The sequence below is a fragment of the Podarcis melisellensis genome (assembly GCF_964234715.1).
Source record: "Podarcis melisellensis genome assembly, chromosome: 10".
NCBI classification, from domain to species: domain Eukaryota; kingdom Metazoa; phylum Chordata; class Lepidosauria; order Squamata; family Lacertidae; genus Podarcis; species Podarcis melisellensis.
In genome coordinates, this window is record NC_138542.1 from 59,534,937 (window position 1) to 59,554,216 (window position 19,280).

Consider the following 19,280-nt stretch of genomic DNA (forward strand, 5'->3'; position numbering starts at 1 on the left):
GGTCATACAGGACAACAGACTAGCTATTTTGGTTAATCCAGGTTAAACCCACTTCAGGAAATGTACTAGTAAATTCAATTAGAATTCACTTCATGCCATTCACCTGGAAGGAAATGCACATTTATTCTAAGGCAGAGTGTGATCTATTGCTCATTCACATGGAGTCTCTAATAAATCTGTATAGATTAGCCATTGTGCTTAGCAAAGTCAAAGGAGCCTCTCCCAGACAGTGCTGGGAAAATATTTTGAATTCCTAGATACCAACCTGCTTTAGGGATTTCAATTAGAATTGCCCACATTCTGCCACTGAAATCATAAGCAAACTGCTTTCTTTTTAATATCTATATAGTCTCAGGATACCAAATTTTGTACTTTGTACCTGTGACCTGCAATACACACAGATTGCCTACTGGCTGTACTGGGATACTAAAAGGTTTTACATCATGGGGACTTTCTGTTCTTCTGATATTATACCCATGATGACCATATCATTAAACACTGCATGAATGCTATCTAAACAAGTTAGCAGTCAGTTCCAGACATTCAATCACTCACAAAGATCAGAAACCCTTTCCCACACATTCAACCTAATCTTACGCATGCTTACAGTCAGAACCAAGTCCCACTGGTTTCAGAGGGATTATTTCCCAAGCAAGTGTGTGTAAGTTTGCAGCCACAGGCATGCACTGAAGGCACTGGAGAAAACCCACTCTTTTATAGTGACTTCAGCTGTGAGCTTAACACAAGTGATTAGAAGGTAATAACACAGCCTTGCATTTAATAACTAGGCTTGTTGTTGTTGGCATCCATCTGTCTCAATAGAGTGTGCCTCCGAAGGTGAAGTCAAAGCTGAGTTAGCAGCACCAAAGTGACCTCCCTGGGGTGCAACCCTGAGCAGTGTGTATGGAGGTTCTGGGCTGCCCAGATGACAAGACCCCTCTCTCAGCTTCACTGACGTGGTCCAAAGGAAAGCAGAGCAAGATGTTTGGCCCCAGTTTGGCTGCAGGAGTTGCTGGAAGGAGGTATACAAAGCACTATGGAGTCTTAGGGACTCCAGATTGCTGTAAACTTTACTCCTTAGCCTTCTCCTGAATATATCTCACAACCAGCCTAGAAGCCATGACAAATCTAGACAGCATCGTAAAAAGCAGAGACATCACCTTGCCAACAAAGGTCCGTATAGTTAAAGCTCTAGTTTTCCCAGTAGTGATGTATGGAAGTGAGAGCTGGACCATCAAGAAGGCTGATCGCTGAAGAATAGATGCTTTTGAATTATGGTGCTGGATGAGACTCTTGAGAGTCCCATGGACTGCAAGAAGATCAAACGTATCCATTCTTAAGGAAATCAGCCCTGAGGGCTAACTGGAAGGACAGATCATGAAGCTGAGGCTCCAATACTTGGAGCCACCTCATGAGAAGAGAAGACTCCCTGGAAAAGACCCTGATGTTGGGAAAGATTGAGGGCACAAGGAGAAGGGGACAACAGAGGATGGGATGGTTGGACAGTGTTCTCAAAGCTACCAGCATGAGTTTGACCAAACTGCAGGAGGCAGTGAAAGACAGGGGTGCCTGGCGTGCTCTGGTCCATGGGGTCACGAAGAGTCGGACACGACTAAACGACTAAACAACAACCACCTCAGGCAGTTCTCCTAGTTTACATGCTGTCTTTGGAAAAACTATCATTCGGCTCTATTCCTTCTCTGCCATCCTGTTTGATAGAAGACAAAAGGGTTGTTCCCAATGAAGGTGTCTATTCGTACAAGTGCAACAGAGCCTTTCCCTCCCTCCTGCACTCCCCAAATCTGCCTCAGAAGCTTGGGGATTGAAAGGAAGTTCCATTACACAAGCAAAGTCCTTGTGCAGACAAGATGGCTTCACAGGATACAACCCAGGGTTTTAACTAGCCTGCCAAGACTTCCCTTTCTCATGGCTAGCAAGAAATATAGGCTGCTAATCTCTTAGGCTAGTAAAAACATTTCATGTTAGTAACTTTTGTGGACTTAAAATATACAAGCGTACAGAAAAAGCTAGCTCATTTGTGTTAAATGAATTTGAATACAGTGCTAACTCATCCTCTGTGCTGCACGAAAGTCACCCTCAGGCAAATTCTGCCACTTTTATTTTAAATCTTTGCAGCTCCAAACCTCCTTGTTCTCGGACAGTCACCTCCTCACCTCTCACTTTCCCATTAGTAAGCAGAACTCTGGGGTATAGGCTACCTGTCACACACCAGTCATTTCAAGTAGTATCCCCCCATGGAGCTAATGAAGAAACTGAAGTGTTGCTGTCCTCTTCAGTCCCAAGATTTGGCAACGAGAGCCAGATGGGATCTCTTACTGGATGAGAGAAGACTGGTGCATTCTCAGAAATAAGCACACTCCCTGCTCTAAACCTGCAGTTCTAAACCTGCAGTTCTGAACTGCTTCAGTTAAACTTCATGCCTTTTTAATCACAGAACCATAGAATTGTAGAGTTGGAAGGGACCACGAGGGTCATCTAGTCCAACCCCCTGCAACGCATGAATCTTTTGCCCAATGTATGGCTTGAACCCACAACCCTGAGGTTAAGAGTCTCATGCTCTACTGACTGAGCTATCTCAATTCTGAACCCTATAGATCTGGAACTCAATGGATCCGTCTTCAGAAATAGAAACCAGAGCATTCATATCCAGCAGATAAACAGGGTGAATTTGCACTTAAAAAACAACAACCGAGGATGCTATTGTGAGAAAAAACCCTACACAAAACATTCTAATTTACCCTACCAATGTACTTTATGGGCAACTTGTCTCAGGTTGCAATCCTACACTTACACAGGAGTAAGTCCCACTAAATCAAAGAGGGGCAGTAGTTCACTGGTACAGCATCTGCTTTGCATGGAGAACGTCCCAAATTTCAACCCCCAGCATCTTCATATACGGCTGGAAGAGATCTCTGTTAGAAATCAATTCAGTTCATTGTCGATCACCTTAAATAAAATTGGTACACAGTTCTCTGTTGCCATTAATTTTCACACACCCAGGTACACAAGAGCAGGTTTTTAAGAACAACGCAATCGTCACGCCGTTGAGTTGGTGACAGTTCATTTGGGTTCTGCACAGAGATTTTGACTCTGGCTCAGCTTAGGTTCCACATTTCTCTTCCTCACCCCAAGCAGCTTCCTAGTTGAGCCCACTAACTGCTGCTCCACACCAACTCCCTCTCCCCTGGAGTCCCATCAAAATCAAAGCCAGAGGGTCTTCCACAGGTAAGACATTTCCACCTGGAAAGGCAATTTGCTTAAGTCAATGTGGTTATTTTAATAGACTTTTCAACATTAGATGTCTCTCTGAACTGGTTTGCCGTGGGAAGAACAAAACAGTTTTTAAAGGTGGAATGGCAGAAAAGAAAAAAATATAAATCTGATCATTTTTATATATAGAAGACTGTATTGTATAAGCGGGGTGGGTCTAACACGTGCACTTACAGATTGTCCTCAGCAGCAACTGGAAGGGAAAGAGTAAATATTTTTCATGTAAATCCTAAACTCATTAGTGACACAGACCTCGCTGCAAGCAGAATCCCCAGAGTCCTTCCTCACACTTTCATGTTCAGACCCTTTTGCAGAAACAATTGTAGAAAAAGAAAGAAGATAGCAGTGAAGCACCCACTGACATACACTCCATCACTTGTTTTTGTAGCTCTGAATCTTAATGAGTATCTTCATTGCTTATTTCTGCTGTACTTCTAGAACAGGGGTCTGCAACCTTTAAGACAAAAAGAGCCACTTGGACCCGTTTCCGAAGAAAAAAAACCTGGGAGCTGCAAAACTCATCATTATAAAAATAACATTTTTGTCACTTTTTATTATTTCTTTGTTTGACCCCTCAGAATTACTCCTCCTCATAGAAATAAACGTTAAATTAACAAGTTACCATTTTTTGTGTGTATGTTCTTCACTCCCCTTCAAAACAGTGACCAGCGTACGTGCCCCCTTTCAATGCAGTGACCAGCGTACGTGCCCCTTACAATGTAGTGAGCGGGCGGGCGGGAAGGTAACGTTGGAACGGTGCGTGACTAACGCACACACTGCCCCCATGCGACGTCACAGCCAGTACAGCGCCCGCCACAGTGGGGAGTGTCGGGGCGCACAATGAGCCTCCTCCCCTCGCTAGTATCCGCCCCGGAGCCGCAGCAAAGGTGTAAAAGAGCCACATGCGGCTCCAGAGCCGCGGGTTGCAGACCCCTGTTCTAGAAGATCTCCCAAATCAACATAAGCCTGTATTTTGATAGGCTCACTACTGCCCGAAAGGCTAAGAAGAGCCAATGTTCAACATAATTGCAGGTTTCGTGCTTTTCTTCTTCTGAGCTTATCTCTATACAGAGCAGCAGTCAAGAAACACTCTCCATTCTTAAAGGAAGCTTGAAATCTGTGCAGATGTTCAGGTGTCTACCTGGCATACCTCTGGTCAACAATCAAATTTTCGTCTACAGTTCCAGTGTCCTATATTAGCCAAGAAAATTGTAGGCAGATGGTGTGGCAGATGAGTGTAAAATATAATTTCAAAGTGCAGCCTAAAGAATACTAATATATACTGTACTAAACATTAATGTTTTCCAGATTATGCATACAGTAGAATATTTGAAAGCCACATAAAGCAAGGATAAAAGTCCTGCTGAATTCACTGAGTTATGCCAAGATGCACATCACCTAAAATTATAGACCCATATTAAGAAGGAAGTGAAAAGCTGGTATTTACAAGTAAGCTTGAATGCAAACCCTAATTCAAAAATAAATTCTGTATAACCTTTTTCCTGACAATATTCCCTCTCCATAAACAAGTCCAAAGCATAAAGCATTTGTCAGAACTGTCTAACAAATGTGATTAATCCATACAATTTAGCTTTTTTTTTGCAGTGTTTACAAACAATCGCCAAAACCTATTAGAATGACACCACTATAGCCATAAATTCTCCAAAACAATGAGTCAAGTGTGTTATGACAAACAAATCTTACATAATACGGTGGATATTTCTGCTCCTACAGTTGCTTATTATGAGAGGAGTGTACGGACACAGGGACCTGATCAAGAAAAGGTTTTGTAAGCACTTCCTGACCTCATGCATTCAACCGAACTTGGCCCAAAATATCCAAATAAGGTGATTCTATTGTACCTAGTTACATTGGTTACTATCTTAAGAGAAAGTAAATATATTTCAATGTCTATGCATCTTCAAAACCAACACAGAAATATTAGCACAAGGATTGAATCTGCACTCCTGAAGCAGTGTAATTTTGCACAAACTTACTTTGAAGTACGAAGAACCTTTAGATCCATCACTGAACCCAGCTGATTTATATACTGTTTGAAGGAGACTCTGCCAACTCCTATTCTGTTCCACATTTAGCTTTTGAAAACAAGTGTCCTGATTATGTAAGACCCCACAGTGCCTACTATTTTAACCTTACATTTTGAACCCTAAGGGAGAGATTTGTTACGAGTGTGTGTGTGTTGACATTTTGCAACTCTTAGCAGCTATGCAAAAGTAGGTGAAAAAGCAAAAGGAGCCAACAGCGAGTCAAAGCATTGATTTTCATGTTTAAGACTAACAAAGCCAGCTAATATAAAGCTAAGTCTCCAGATGTTCACCATTTTAGTGTCGAGATTAGCCTGGAAGCTGAAAAATTCATAGAGATTCAACAACCTTCTTTTCTTAAGAACTGTGGTTGGCTGGTGATTAACCTTAAGTCTGTGTCAAATACCGTCTTCTCACTTGCTTTTCTAATTGAGTAACTATTCAGAAGTCTTAACATGTTCAGGACTTGTTCACAAATTTCGTTCCAGACAGTGGTTACATCTACCATGTTACCTAAACCATAATCAGCAGCATTCTTGTGTTAGTGAAGTCAGTGGCTTCTTTCCAACGCATAGTTCTGTAATCACTGCCGCAGATAAACAACATTGACCATGTCTATGACAAAAATCTATGTAGAAGCCTCAAAGTTTTTGACAGAGCTGCCCAACTGTCACAGAAGGAGGAGTGGGCAGGTAGAGGAGTCATCTTTTTCTACAGTAGGGATGGAGAACATATGTTGCTGGACTACAACTCCCATCATCCCTGGCCATGATGGCTGGGGCTTCTGGGAGTTGGAGTCCAACAACATCAGCAGGGCCACAAGTTCTCCATCCCTGTTCTAGAGAGAGGCACAACAGACAGAAGTGTCTAGAAAAGGAGAGGGAAGCACAAGAAGCATTAGCTAAGCAAACTAGAGGAATGGGGAGAAAAACTAGGAAAGAGAACAGACTAAATAGACATTTGAACACAGGCAGAGGCAGAAGTGAGAAGCTGTGAGAAAAGGCCTCCTCTGTGGCCAGGTTATAGAACATTTTATATTTATTTTATGGAACACCTTACCTCATGAAATCCATGTACCCCTGCTTTCACTTTTTCTTGTAATCTGGTCAAAAATGTATTCCAATGGGCATTTGACCTGCTAGTTCGGCCCTCCAGACTTTTTGGGACTACAACTCCCATCATCCCTGACCATTGGTCCTGTTAGCTAGGGATGATGGGAGATGTAGTCCCAAAACATCTGGAGGGCTGAGTTTGCCTATGCCAGCCTTGTACCATTGCTTGGTGTTACCGTTATAAGCAACCCTGAGCAATGCAAATCCTTTGGAAGGGTGGGAGGGATATACATTTTCTTAATAAATATACGGTAATAGTAAACAGATCGCTTACCGACTAGCAATAACTTGTCAAATAACTCGCTACAGGTCTTCATATATTATCAATAAACCTCGGGAAATAGGAGACAGAGTTTATTATCCTTGGGTTAGATAAACTCATATAGTCCCATGGGGCAGGAAAACGGGAGAAAATTGTTCCATATTCATGGTAAGATGCCATCAATTAATTGAATGAGCTAAGAGTTCCAACCTTCATCAGAAGAGTAAGAGAACTGATACACTGGAGGTGCATAATGTTTAAAATTAAAGCTACATGCCCAGAAGCTATGCTCAGGAACCTGTGCACAAGTTCACATTAAACACTTTGGCTAAGACCTAGGAGCCAGGACCTACCTGATTAAAATCCTGAAGAACAGATTGAGAGGATTAACATAATTAACACAAAATGCATATGTGTGCCTAGGTAAAAGTACGCATTTACTAATGACATCTTCACCCTCCAGCTATTCTATGCCCAGATTTTACAATGGAAAGTCTGAAATTACTTTTATGACGTCCATATAACCAGACACTTGCCTACTTGCTGCAGCTTGCAACCACAACAATTAAGTGTATCTGTAATGTGGGTTTTAAAGAAGAAAAGTGTGCCAAGCAAGGGAAGCATGAATTCCAATTCTATGTGCACTAACTTGGAAGCAAGTATAATTGAACATGGTGGGATTTCCTTCTGGAGAAAACATGCAAAGGGTTGGGCTGTAAGTGAAGGAGACCCCCTTCCCCCAGCATGTTAAGAGGGGGGGGGGTTTAACCCTCCAACCTTCAAATGCCCTTTAAATGTGCTCCTGCCCAGAAAGACAGAAGGCAGAATCAATGTCCCTACAGGTGTTGTGCAGCAGAACAACTCCCCCTGCAATCTATTAATAGCAACCTCCCAAGTTTCTTGCTAGGCATATCTCAAATGGAAAGGAAATCCAGTAGGCTGCAACCTGCTAGACCCAACAGCTGTTCTTTTACAAAGGAAACTGTTCTGGCTACCTCAAGCTGTCTCCTTGGGCCTAGTTCTTATGATCAGCAGGTGGTTAAACCTACTGCGTGTTCAGACCCAGAAACCTCCCCCCTAAATAAATTCACACTTGACTCAAATTTTGATTTTGGTTTTTGGCAGAATTTAGGCCACAACTTTATTAATTACAGAAAGTGACTGGTTGCATAGGCTCTGGTTCGACTAGCTCCCTGCTATGCAGGTAGCGCTGACTCAGGGTTCCAGCATAGGTCAGCCAAGGGTGAACACCTGGATAAGTGGAAAGCCGGGAATGGGCTAACTCCGCCACCCAAATGTCCCCCTCGACTCAGGCACAGGCACCATCTCCTCTCAGGGGTTGACCAAACCATTGAGTCCCTGGAATCCTTTAATGGAATACCCTTCAAATATGGATGGCAAGAGCGTTCTCCCATCCCTATCACCTGAACCAGAGCCTATCCGCAACCTTACAAGTTGTGACGATTTGCTACGCGGCAGGCGAAACCCAAATGGCAACAGCCAATCAGCCAAGTGGATCCCTGCCGTGCCCCTGTCCCAATGACAGACAACACACGATGGCATAGCAAGGTCAAGCGCAAAGCTCCAAAAGTAGGGAGAGGTGGGCGTGTGTTCCAAGTGCACGCGCCGGAAGAGGATGCTCTGGGTCTCGTGCATGGGTATAAATAGGTCCCTCGAACAGTTTGGACTGGTTCCCTTTGGCCAGATTGCACCCAGCTTTGAGGGACCTACCAATTGGGTGTTGTGGCTGACCACTCGTACCCACCCACAACACAGGGTGTCGGTTTTCCAGGTCTCACCGCAAAACGTGCCCTCTTTAAGGGAAGACCCGATTTTCTGGATTTTATCACTTCACACCACAAGTGACTGAACATCCCCTGCATATAGACAAGTAGCATATGAGGAAGAAGGTGCCCCTCTTCCCAGCCTGCTACTTTTCTGTACATACAGAATGTTTTCATATAGAAAAGCATTTAACAGCGTGAGCCCACACTTGCGGGAGGAAACGAAAGCAGCCACAAAATCACCATGTTGTACTGTAGCTAGGTGCTGACCTGGATATGAGAATCCTGGATTCAAATATCCCTGCTCAAATGTAAAGGCTACCAGTGGATGAAAAAACTCTCTTCCTAACCTCACTTTCAGGGATGCCATGAGGCTAAAATGCCACTGGAGAAAGAGCAGGAAACAAAAGTAATTAAAATAAATTACTACTTCCTTTCCATCACTAGCCCTGCTTCACAGCCTTCATCGCCCGCTGGCAGCTACAAGTCCAGGAAGGAGGAATGATGTCTTCAACATTATTATTATCACCATTAATTTAATTTAATTTATTACGTGCCTTTCACCCTAAGGTGTCAGGACAGGTTGCAACAATTTAAAATACAAACACAACTACAATAGATGACAAATGTTACTGACAGAAATGAGAAAGCATTGGGCCTTCCCAGGGTTGGGATCCCTATGCAGAAAGGTGTTCTATTTAACAGTAAACATGCCCTCTATGAGATCTGGTAGTATGACTTGCAAAAGACCATGAAAGCTAGTTATGCCCATAAAATCAGCTGCTTCTATTTGACAAATCCTAAACACTCACCCCTGTTTTATATTCAGTGCATAAGAGTTGGGCCCAATGTAAAATGGGGGGGGGGGGCAGATCCACCCCAGATGAACCATAACTCCAACTCCCAACTTTTGTTTCTAGCATTTGTGAAACCTGAGATAAGTGACAACATGTATAGCAGACATTCTTCCCCTCATTTTTTAAAAAAGAAATCCATCTGCTCCCCCATTTCAGGGGTTTACTCCTCCATGCAGAAAAAATTCCCATGGACCTCCATGGTTGCAAGCGAAGGTGAAAGCCCTGACCTGTGTAAATTTTCTGCATGCACACACTTACTGTACACACTAGCCCATGAATGTGTTAATGTTAGAATGCCACCTATTAATAGCCCACCAGCATGGTAATATTACATGTGTGAATGGGCCCATATATATGTAACAGGTGCACTTAACTAAATTTTTCATCTTGCCCTCAACGAAGCATAAATGGTTTGGTCTTGCAGTCAACAAACACACAACAACCCTGTGAGGTAGTTTACACTGAGATAGTGACTGTCTCAAGGTCATTCAGAATGGAGAGCATTTTCAGATGTCTTCACTGAGTAAAGACTGTATGGTGAGGAAAGCACAGGGTACAGAAAGAACAATGGTTGCTAAGTTTTGCTCAGTGTAGATGCACTGAAATTAATGAAGAAGCCTAAATTCGGTTCAATAATTTCAAGGAGTCTACCCTGAGTAAAACTTAGTTGAATACCACCCAGTGCTTCTACCAGGCTTCCTGAATCCCCTCAGGTTGCTCCTTTTCATTCATAAGAGTGCATCAGGGGCCTAAAGTCGTTTCTGAGATTACAGAGCACCTGGTAAATCTAGCTATACATTATGGGGTTAGGGATAGGCACCTTTGTAAAACTGCATTTTTCCATACATAACCGAATCACATCTAGAAACAGTCAATAGAACTAGAACACACTGATTGACAACCCTCATAGTATGGAGATTTCAGAATCTCAAATTCCGCAGAAAGAGATAGACCTATCCCTCCCAATCTGAATTTTAACCATAAAACCCCTAGATGTAGCAGTTCCGAAACAAGACAGTGCTTGAAAATTCATCTGGCACACTCCAGGATTTAAGTAGGTATTTGGCATAATTCACTGCTTTCAGTACTAATATCTCTTTGTAGTTTCCCACACAATAGAATTGGCAAGGATCTGTCCCTTCTGTCTCTCCCATAGTTAATGGATAGCTATCACATTAGACTGTGTAAAAAGGCAATCAATCATAACTGGTTGCATTGTTCTCTGCCCAGAATGAAGGGCATCGTAAGATACCTCCTGTAAACACATCTAGACAAGATATGCAAGGCAAATAAGATTATCTTCCAAATATTAACTGTTTGAAATATAGTACGTGGACACATGCATGCCTAGTCCCACAAATTTCTCAGGAAAAAAAGTGTTTCTGTGCAATATAAAACTGTCTGGAGTAAATAGTGGAACACAGTACACTCAACAATCGGGGAAGGGGAGCATACACCAGATAAGGGAAGTTTTATTGTTTACAAATTCAAAAAATGTCATTCCTTATAAATCCTTACTTCATTTGAAACAATACAACCCCATCAAGCAGCCATGCAAAAATAAATTCACGCACAAGTTACAAAAAGCTTGCCTGCTACCTCTTTCCAGTTCTAAAAATCTGCTTCCCTTCTTCTCTGACTTGCTGTGCTCCCAAGTAAAAGGCACACATAGAACTTTTTCGGGGGGGGGGGGGAGATTACCGTAATCTTCTCCAAACACATCTTCCACTATGCTGTGGCTGATATGTGGTCTACAAGTGATTATTTTCTCCCATTCAAATACTGTACACCTTGGCATTATCCACACAAGTAACCGACAAGGGTTTTCTGCAGCCTTTGGGACTTTAGAAATGTTCGCACATTTTGCACAGATAAAATAACAAAGGGTTACTCTTGCTGAATAACATCCCCTTGGTACCAGACGAAGCTCTTCACCAATAACATAGGGCCCTGTTTCAAAACTCTGCACCTCTGTCAAATCTCTCAAACAAAGAGCTCGCTTGAACAGGATTTTTTCAAGACCAATCTGCCCTTGAGACCACTAAATGGCCTAATCCTGTCCCTCCAAGCCTGGACGGCCAAATATTAGGGTTCAGTTTCAAGAAGAGTTCATTGCCCAGGAAAGTTCTGCTGCACCCGACCCCAAGGTTCATCCACAAAGAAGGTATAGTAAGTAACAGAGATTGAAACTGCCTTTGAAGACAGGCAGAGTATCCCATAACCAGCCTCTGCAAAACCCAGATTTAGAGCTTTTGCAGAGAAGAAGTGCAACAATCTGGCAAGCTTAAAGCTGGCTCATTTTAGAAATCCAACACTCCTTACTAAGTACATCAGAGCCCTTCCCATGCTGGTGAATGCCAGTATATGGAAAGCAGTCAGGCACAAAAGGCTGAGAATTTCTGCATATGCATCTTATCCCACACAATCCTCAAACACAGGATACGCTTGGAGACGTGCCTAGATCAGGGCTTCGACTTTGCCGTTGCGCTTTAGGCAGAGCAATCAGACACATGTTTTGCCGCGGTGTTAATGCAGATCTGTTACCCTTTATCTGCCAGCTACCAGTGATACGCAATACTATCACGACGCTACGGAAAGGATTGGCTTGTCTCCGATACTCTGTGTGTGAAGCAGAGGTTTCCGGTCCACTTTTATTGATCGCATACGTAGGGAATCCCAAAAGACTGCGGGTGGGGTTTTTTTTGCATTAATTAATGCAGAGAGCGGAGGAATGTTTTCATAATAGAGAATGCACGAACGTCCTAAAACCCCACTCCTCCCCCCCCCCCTTTACCCGCAGCAACACACATCACAGCAGGGAAGCTCTCTGCTCTGAGCAGAACTGAGGAGGGCGCTCCTCCTGCTATTATCTAAGGTTGTGGGGAGAAGAGGATTCCTGGCTCCCATTTCTTTCTTTTGTAAAAAAGGAACCCCAATAAACCGCCTCCGCGTACCCTCCCTTAAAAAAAGAGCGGCAACCACGCTCTTCTGCAGCCAGCAGGACCAGAAACCTTCATGCAGAAAACACCCTTCCCAAAGGCATCACCTTCCCCAACAATGGAGGAACAGGCCACCCCACTAAAGCCCTCGATCCCTGGGACTTCGGTGCAGAAAAAGCGACAGCCAGCCCGGCAGAGACCCCTCCCCACTATTCCGCCAGCCCCGATCCTCAACCCTGGAGCTGGAATCCAGCCGCGGGAAAACGATCTACCCCCCCTCCTTCCCTCCGGCCGGTGCATTGCAGCCTCCCGTACTTGCTCATGACCGGTGCCCGCTTGCTGCGGGAAGAAGAAGTTCGCGCAGCGCGCGTTAAGCCAAGCCCCGCTGCACCGTCGCCCGGTTCCGTGGGGCTTCTGGTCTCCGGCCGGCTGCGCTCCGCGTTGCACGCGCTCCAGGCTCTCTCCTCGCCGGGCAGGCGAGGGAAGGAACAGCGACAGGCTCGCACACACCTTGGCAGCCGTTGCCCGCTGCTGCTGCTGCTGCTGGGCACGAGGGACGCGGACGGGGCCAGCTCGTCCTCCCCGCTTCTTAAAGAAGCACGCGCGCCGCTCCGCTCCGAGGTTTATGGAGCGGGAATTAGCCAACGGCGGCCAATGGGGACAGGGAGCGGCGTCCCGGGGTTGGTCGCGTCCGCTCGCACACCCCTCCGCCGGGAGAGGCGGTGGTGCGGTCCGAATTGTGATACAAAAAGCAAAGGCGGCGGTTGGCCGCCGCGCGGAGACGCGAAGCAAAGCGGCCAATGGGAAGCCGCTCAAGGGACTGCAGCAGGGCCAAGGCGCAATGCATTTAAAGCGGCAGAGGCTAACGGCGGAGGGCGGTTCAGGTGTCTGGAGGAGTCCCAAGGAAAGGAGGAGAGGAGAGAAAAGGGGGGAGAGGGAGAAAGAAGGAGAGAGAAAGCAGCACACGCCCTGTTCACGTCACAGCCTCTTACGTGGGAAGAGAGCAACCTTGACCTCCAGCTATCCAATAATTTGCAATGCCATTTCAATACAGTACAGCAACACCAGCCAAAAAAGCACAAGAGGGAGTAGGAGAGGCGGCGGCTGTAGGAAGCGGGCTCGGGATTATTGCGCCGGCAACGGCTCTGCTTGCGAGAGCCGTTGGGCGCTTTGTATCAGGAACGGCTAAAAGTTTAAGGAAGGCTTTTCGAATATACGCAGTGCCCTTGAACCACTGCGCTTCGGGGGGGGGCGTTAGAAATTAGGGTCAAAACATATATATACACACAGAGAGAAAGAGAGAATGTTGTAGCACTTCGAAAGCTAAATGTTTCCAGGGTGCAATGCTATACCGGTCTTTTCAGAAGCAAAGCCCTGAGTTCCCTGGGTTCGAGTTCCATCAAGTTTTAGTGTGAATGGGATTGCAGCTTTATTCTACCATAAGCTCGCGTGCACTAGAAGCCGCTTAATCAGATACTGTACATGAAGCGTTATTCGCCAAAGCCTACGTTACAATAACTCTGACAGTCTTTCATGTGCCGTAAGACTCCTGTTGACTGCTGCTGCAGACTAACACGGCTTTGAAAGAGTTCTCAATACAGTATACAAAACAGCTGAAGAGTCTCGCTCTCGCTTAAACCCCCCCCCCCCCGTTTACGCATTAGTTCCTCTTGCACACATTCAAAAGCAAATCCCAAAGAAGTTTACTCCTCAAGAAGCATAGGACTGCTGCCTTACTGTGGTAACTTGCAAGCAGCTCGTTTCCACAGAGGTGTTACAGGAAAAACAAACCTAGAAGTCAGCTTTCTTTCTCCAGGGGACTATGGGAAATGTAGTTTTGCAGGGGTTGATCATTCTGTGTTAGATGCCTCCCCCGAAAAAAAAAAATCTGAAGAGTTCCATGCGAAAAGCGCAGATATGGTACACTAGTTAACAGGGTTGGCAAACCCATGAGGTAAGGTGAGGTGACAGCCTCAGGCAGCTGCCAATATATGTGCTTGACACAGCTAAAGCATTAAAATAGTGTTATGAGAGGAACTGAACTGATTAGGACTACTGTACTAGAGATTTTTCCAAAGTGCAGTAACGTGCCTTGATAGTTGGGAACTCCTCTACATCCTGTGGTATGCAATGCCACATTTGGAAGGTTGGTTGGTTAGTTAGTTATACTTCCTCCCAAAATACCCAGGGCAGCAAACAACAAGTGACAAAACAATTAAAGCATTCTTAGAAACAATTGCAATACAGTACAGATGTAGACCAGGAAAGATCTCAACTTAAAAGGCTTGTTCCAGAAACAGAGATGGCATCTTGTCTAACATTCAAGGTGAAGCAATTCTCAAGAGTAGGTGCCACAAGGCTTGATTCCTACATTGTGTAGAATGGACCTCTTTTTAAGTTTCAGGCATCCTAGTATTCCAGGCTATATAGGGCTTTATACACCAGAACTTAGCCTGGTACCTAACTGGCATGCTCTCTAGCTAGTCAGGGTAGACAGAGAAACAGAAGAGAAAGGGGAGCTGCAATTAGCTGAAGTGGAGGTACATCTTTCAGAGCTACAGCTGTGACTCCTTTGGAATCCAATGTTGTTAATATTTGTAACAAAAAATAAACCTGTACCTTAAAGTTAATTTTTTTAAATGCACCACTTAATGTTTCTTAACCCTTCAGAAAACTGAAAGTCTGCTGGACTAAAGGAACAGTAAATTGAACATTTCAGGTGGGGGAATAAAGAGGAAAATCTAGAGCACAGCATTGGAGGGCTTTTAGTGCCAATTAAAACTTTATCTCTTTAGCCAGTTTTTTAATTGTGTGGATTCTTAGCATGCTAGGAAACGGACTTTTGAATTAAGCAAGAGGAGTACTTGTGCCCACTGCTTTTAATGTGTTTACTGGACTTGTTGCATTGTTAGTTTGATTTTGTATTTGATGCATCCTGTACTAGGATCACTTGCTTGATGAGGGGTGGTTTAAAAATGAAATCAAGAAATAACATTTAAAATCTTGTTTTCCCAGAGTGGGAATTAAAACAGGTGTCTTATTTCTCTCTCACACCTTCTATGGCAAGTCTATATATTCTAGAACAGACACATGGAAGCCATGGCAAGGAGGGGACCCTGCATGTGGTCATATCTCCTCTTGTTGTGTCACAGCCATTGTAAGTAGAGTGTCTTGCCATATGAGTTGTTTACATTGCATGGGCAATCTAATGACACCAACAGAAGGTCCTATTGGTCATAGGGGTACAGATATTTTCCACACAGTCATGGCAAGCTATTCTGCATATTACAGTCTTTACACAAAGCAATCACCCAGAGGATGCCACCAGCAGCCTTTAAGCACAATTGTGATTTCTAGACCAGTGCTTCAATTCTTTCTCAGAGTGGTACTAAATTAGCTTAACTCCTACTATACTCCAGTTTAAGTCGTTTGTGACTAGACTGCTGCATAATTGTGTAATTAATCCCAGGATTAAGGGGGTTAGCCTTCAAGTTCTTGACCCCCTGCTGTGAAATGCCAGATTGTTTAAAAGACTAGCGCTGGAGAAAAAAGATGGAAATCACATATGGGGGCGGGGGGGAGACCAAATAAAAAATTAATAATGCTTTCAAAAGCAGATGCTCGCATTACTGAATGAGAGATGCAAGCTTTGTACTGCCACAGCTATGGAAGCAGGGCTTTGTTCCAACATGCCCACCCTCCTCCCCAGCCTATCAGCAATCATAATAAAGTGCTAATAATGGCCAAAGCAATTCCCACTAGAGGAATAAGAAACCACAGCAAATGTCAGCCTGAAGCTGACAATTAAAGTCTAGAGGAACCTTACACTTCAGTCAAGCTCTTTGAAGAGGACTTTATTCTCTGGTTTTAATCCTACGGCTGGATTATTCACATCAACATTTTGTTTGAATTTCCATAGATACTGTGACGTTGCATTGTAGTACAAGGGAGGCCCTGACCAAAACTACAATAAAATATGGTGCACATTTCCACCCTGCATTCCCTTCTCACAGAACAAAATCTAATATCTTTAACCCAATCTATCAGTGAAGCCCATGTAATGTTGCATCTCAGTAAGAATGGTCTAAGGCTGTTTTCTCAAATAGTGAGCTAGGACCCACTGGTGAGGCTTGTGCCACTTTCAGATGGACATCGTGCCACAGCCTGCCCAGGGCCTCCTCACTAGAGATGCGAAAGCCTGGGGGGAAATGTCGCACCCCCATTTTTCAAGGGCTTCACATATACACCTCACTTGCCTGTCCCAAGCCCTGCCATAGCTTTTTGGTTGGACCAGTGCCCTTACCAGCAACTCCTTGGTTGCTGAACAAAAGTGGGCAGGGGTTTGGAAGAAGGGAGGTAGGTCTCAGGGGAAAGTGCCAGAGAAAGTATTGAAGGAAATATAATTAATTAATAACAAAGGAAAAGTCAGCCACTCACTTTAAGCCTCTGATTGTTTCTTTGGAGCTCTGCTCCTACCTGTCAACACCTGACATCATGTCTGACATCGGGACGAGTGTGGCTTTCCCCAAACAGCTTTGCAAGCCAAGTGACAATGCCTAGTGGGCCAAGTCTGGCCTGTGAGTCAGCAGTTCCCCACCTTTCTCTACAATAAGTGCCTGTACTTAGCATGAGTCACAGAGCTTTGGAACTCTTTGTCACAAGGAAAACCCTACAGCAAAGAATTTTGTAACTTCCAAAGGAAGGCAAGTTAATTAGTAGACTATGAGCTTAATTAACTGCCAGATGATTGTGAAAAACTGCCATTGTTTTGTGACTCGCTTTGGCACCATACCACTATTTTGGTGGGTTTCAGTAATTTTGAACCAGCTCAAATGGGAACCCTGTCGCGAATTCCTCGCGGCGCTTTTAGCAGAAACGCTCAGAGTCCCAGGTTTTTCCAGTGCAGTCTTTTTAATGTGAGCTATATACAGGTATTTACAAAAACAGTCCATACAGAGTACCTGCTCCTTAAGGCAAACAAATACTCTCCACCACAGCACCACCACACCACAGCACAACCACCACCACAACCACAACAGTTACTGTTGAACAGGCTTTCCTTTTTAAAACAGGTGATAGCCAATCACATTAATCACACTCCTGCTGAGTCACTCTGACCCAGCACTTCACAGAGTATTGCATCATCCTGTTGAAGCCTGCAGACTATTGCATCATCCTGTTGAAGCCTGCAGACTCGTATCCTGCGAATACCAACAAACCCTTGGTCTAAAGCTCAGTGTGAGGTACTGGTTACGGTATTGGACTAGGCCTATGGAAACCCAACTCCAAATCCCCAGTTCAACCATAAAGCACATTGGTTTACCTTGGGCCCACCACTATCCCAACCTAACCTAACTCACAGGGTTCATCTAGTCCAACCCCTGCCATGCAGGAATCTCAACACGCAGTCTCCCTTCCAATTTGCTGCACCACTGTATGTCAGGGACGGTGCTGAGGAGGACTACACTGAGGAAGAATGGTGAGAGCCACTCCCTCCTCCTGATCCTAAATCTTCCCAGGACCAGGAGGACAGTATAGATTTGGAACAGTGGTTTGCAGAGGGGCATAGTTCAGAAGGCAGAAGCTGGGAAATACCGGATGGGGAACAGCTAGCAGAAGAAACACTAGAAGAGAGTGAGTTAACAGATTCACAGTCTCTGGGTAGTATCCACCACCACCCCTTCCCCAAAGTCTCGAAGAGCTCAGAAAGTGTCAGAACAGAAAGTGCAGAGGGTACAAACTCAGCTTACAAAACATAGGAGTGACATGAATTAAAAGGAATGGAGGGGGATGACCTTAATTGGGAGCACCCCCATTCTGGTTAGATGCTTTTTGTCCTTCGCTGTGTTTATTAAAGAAACTAACTGGTAAGAATTCCCTTTCGTTTGATCTGCTCATTTATGGCCACAGGGGAGGAAGCCAATTCCCCGAAGCCTGACACTGTATGCCCTTTGAGCACTTTGTGGGAAAGGCAGGATAAAAAGTATCAAGAAAATAATAAATAATAATATAAAAATTGTAGAGAGGTCATTTTGAGAATGTGACGGAGGATTAGGTTTCCCACCAGCACTATTCTTCAGAGTACACTGCAACCCAACCCATGTTGCCAAACAACTACTAGACCCTTCCTGTATACTGGGCCCACTGATGTTCCTTAAGAGGTAAGGATTTGGCCCAGAGGTATCTAGTTGCTGAGCAGTAAGGGCACTAGAGGAGAGCATTTGTATATGTATGTTATAAATATACAACATAAAGACTGAGATGTGCTGCCATAGTTCTTAATGTTATAATCCCTACACAACTTATGATTTATTATGGCACCCCGTAATGTCCTAACTAGGCTGTTCTTCTGGAATTTGTAAGAACACAAGGAGTGATTAATATAATCCACTGCCTGCTTTTTGCCATCAAGGTGAACTTGCAATTCCAATGAAGGACAGGACAGGACAGCAACCCACTGCCCTCATTGCTGGCTTCATATTACTACCACCAAGAAATCTTTTACACAAACTATGTAATTAAAACCAAAGCTGTTAGCAGTTGCATCCACGCAACCTATGCCAAGTTCAACAGGACTGGCAACATGGTGTCCTCATTCAGCTCCCTTGACTTGTCTCACTGCAGTAAACAACAACATACAGCAAGAGATACACAGAATTGGAAGAACAGTAGCCAAGTTCATCAGTGATGCAAACTTACTATGGGGGGGGGGGCAGGGAGCACTGCTGTCAAATTCTAAACACCCAGCATAATACATCATTGTGTTAGCAATAACAAGGGATCCTTTGATGGCAAACACAGAGTTATTTGGGAAAGCCCTCTCTTGTCATCTACTATCATAAACTTCCTTTTGAAGCTGGTCACATTTGACACGGCAGCTCTTCTTAATTCCGCAGCGCAAGTGTCAACATTTGTAAAAATAAATAAATTAAAAAATTAAATTAAAACCTGAGTTAGCAGCATCGTCAGCTTCTGAAGCCCAAGAAAATA

General features: G+C 44.2%; 1 protein-coding gene across 3 annotated transcripts in view; it reads right to left on the minus strand.

The window, feature by feature from the left end:
* Positions 1-19,280, minus strand: part of MICAL3 (microtubule associated monooxygenase, calponin and LIM domain containing 3) — a 205,268-nt gene that overhangs the window by 160,996 nt on the left and 24,992 nt on the right. The window contains exon 1 of one of the 3 annotated variants that reach the window (XM_081926665.1): positions 12,801-12,956. The exons of 1 other annotated variant lie outside the window; for it this stretch is intronic. The gene's annotated coding sequence lies outside the window, so the exon portion shown is untranslated. Of the gene's footprint in view, positions 1-12,605; positions 12,957-19,280 lie in introns of those variants that run through there. One more of the 3 variants, XM_081926664.1, reaches the window with a different exon arrangement.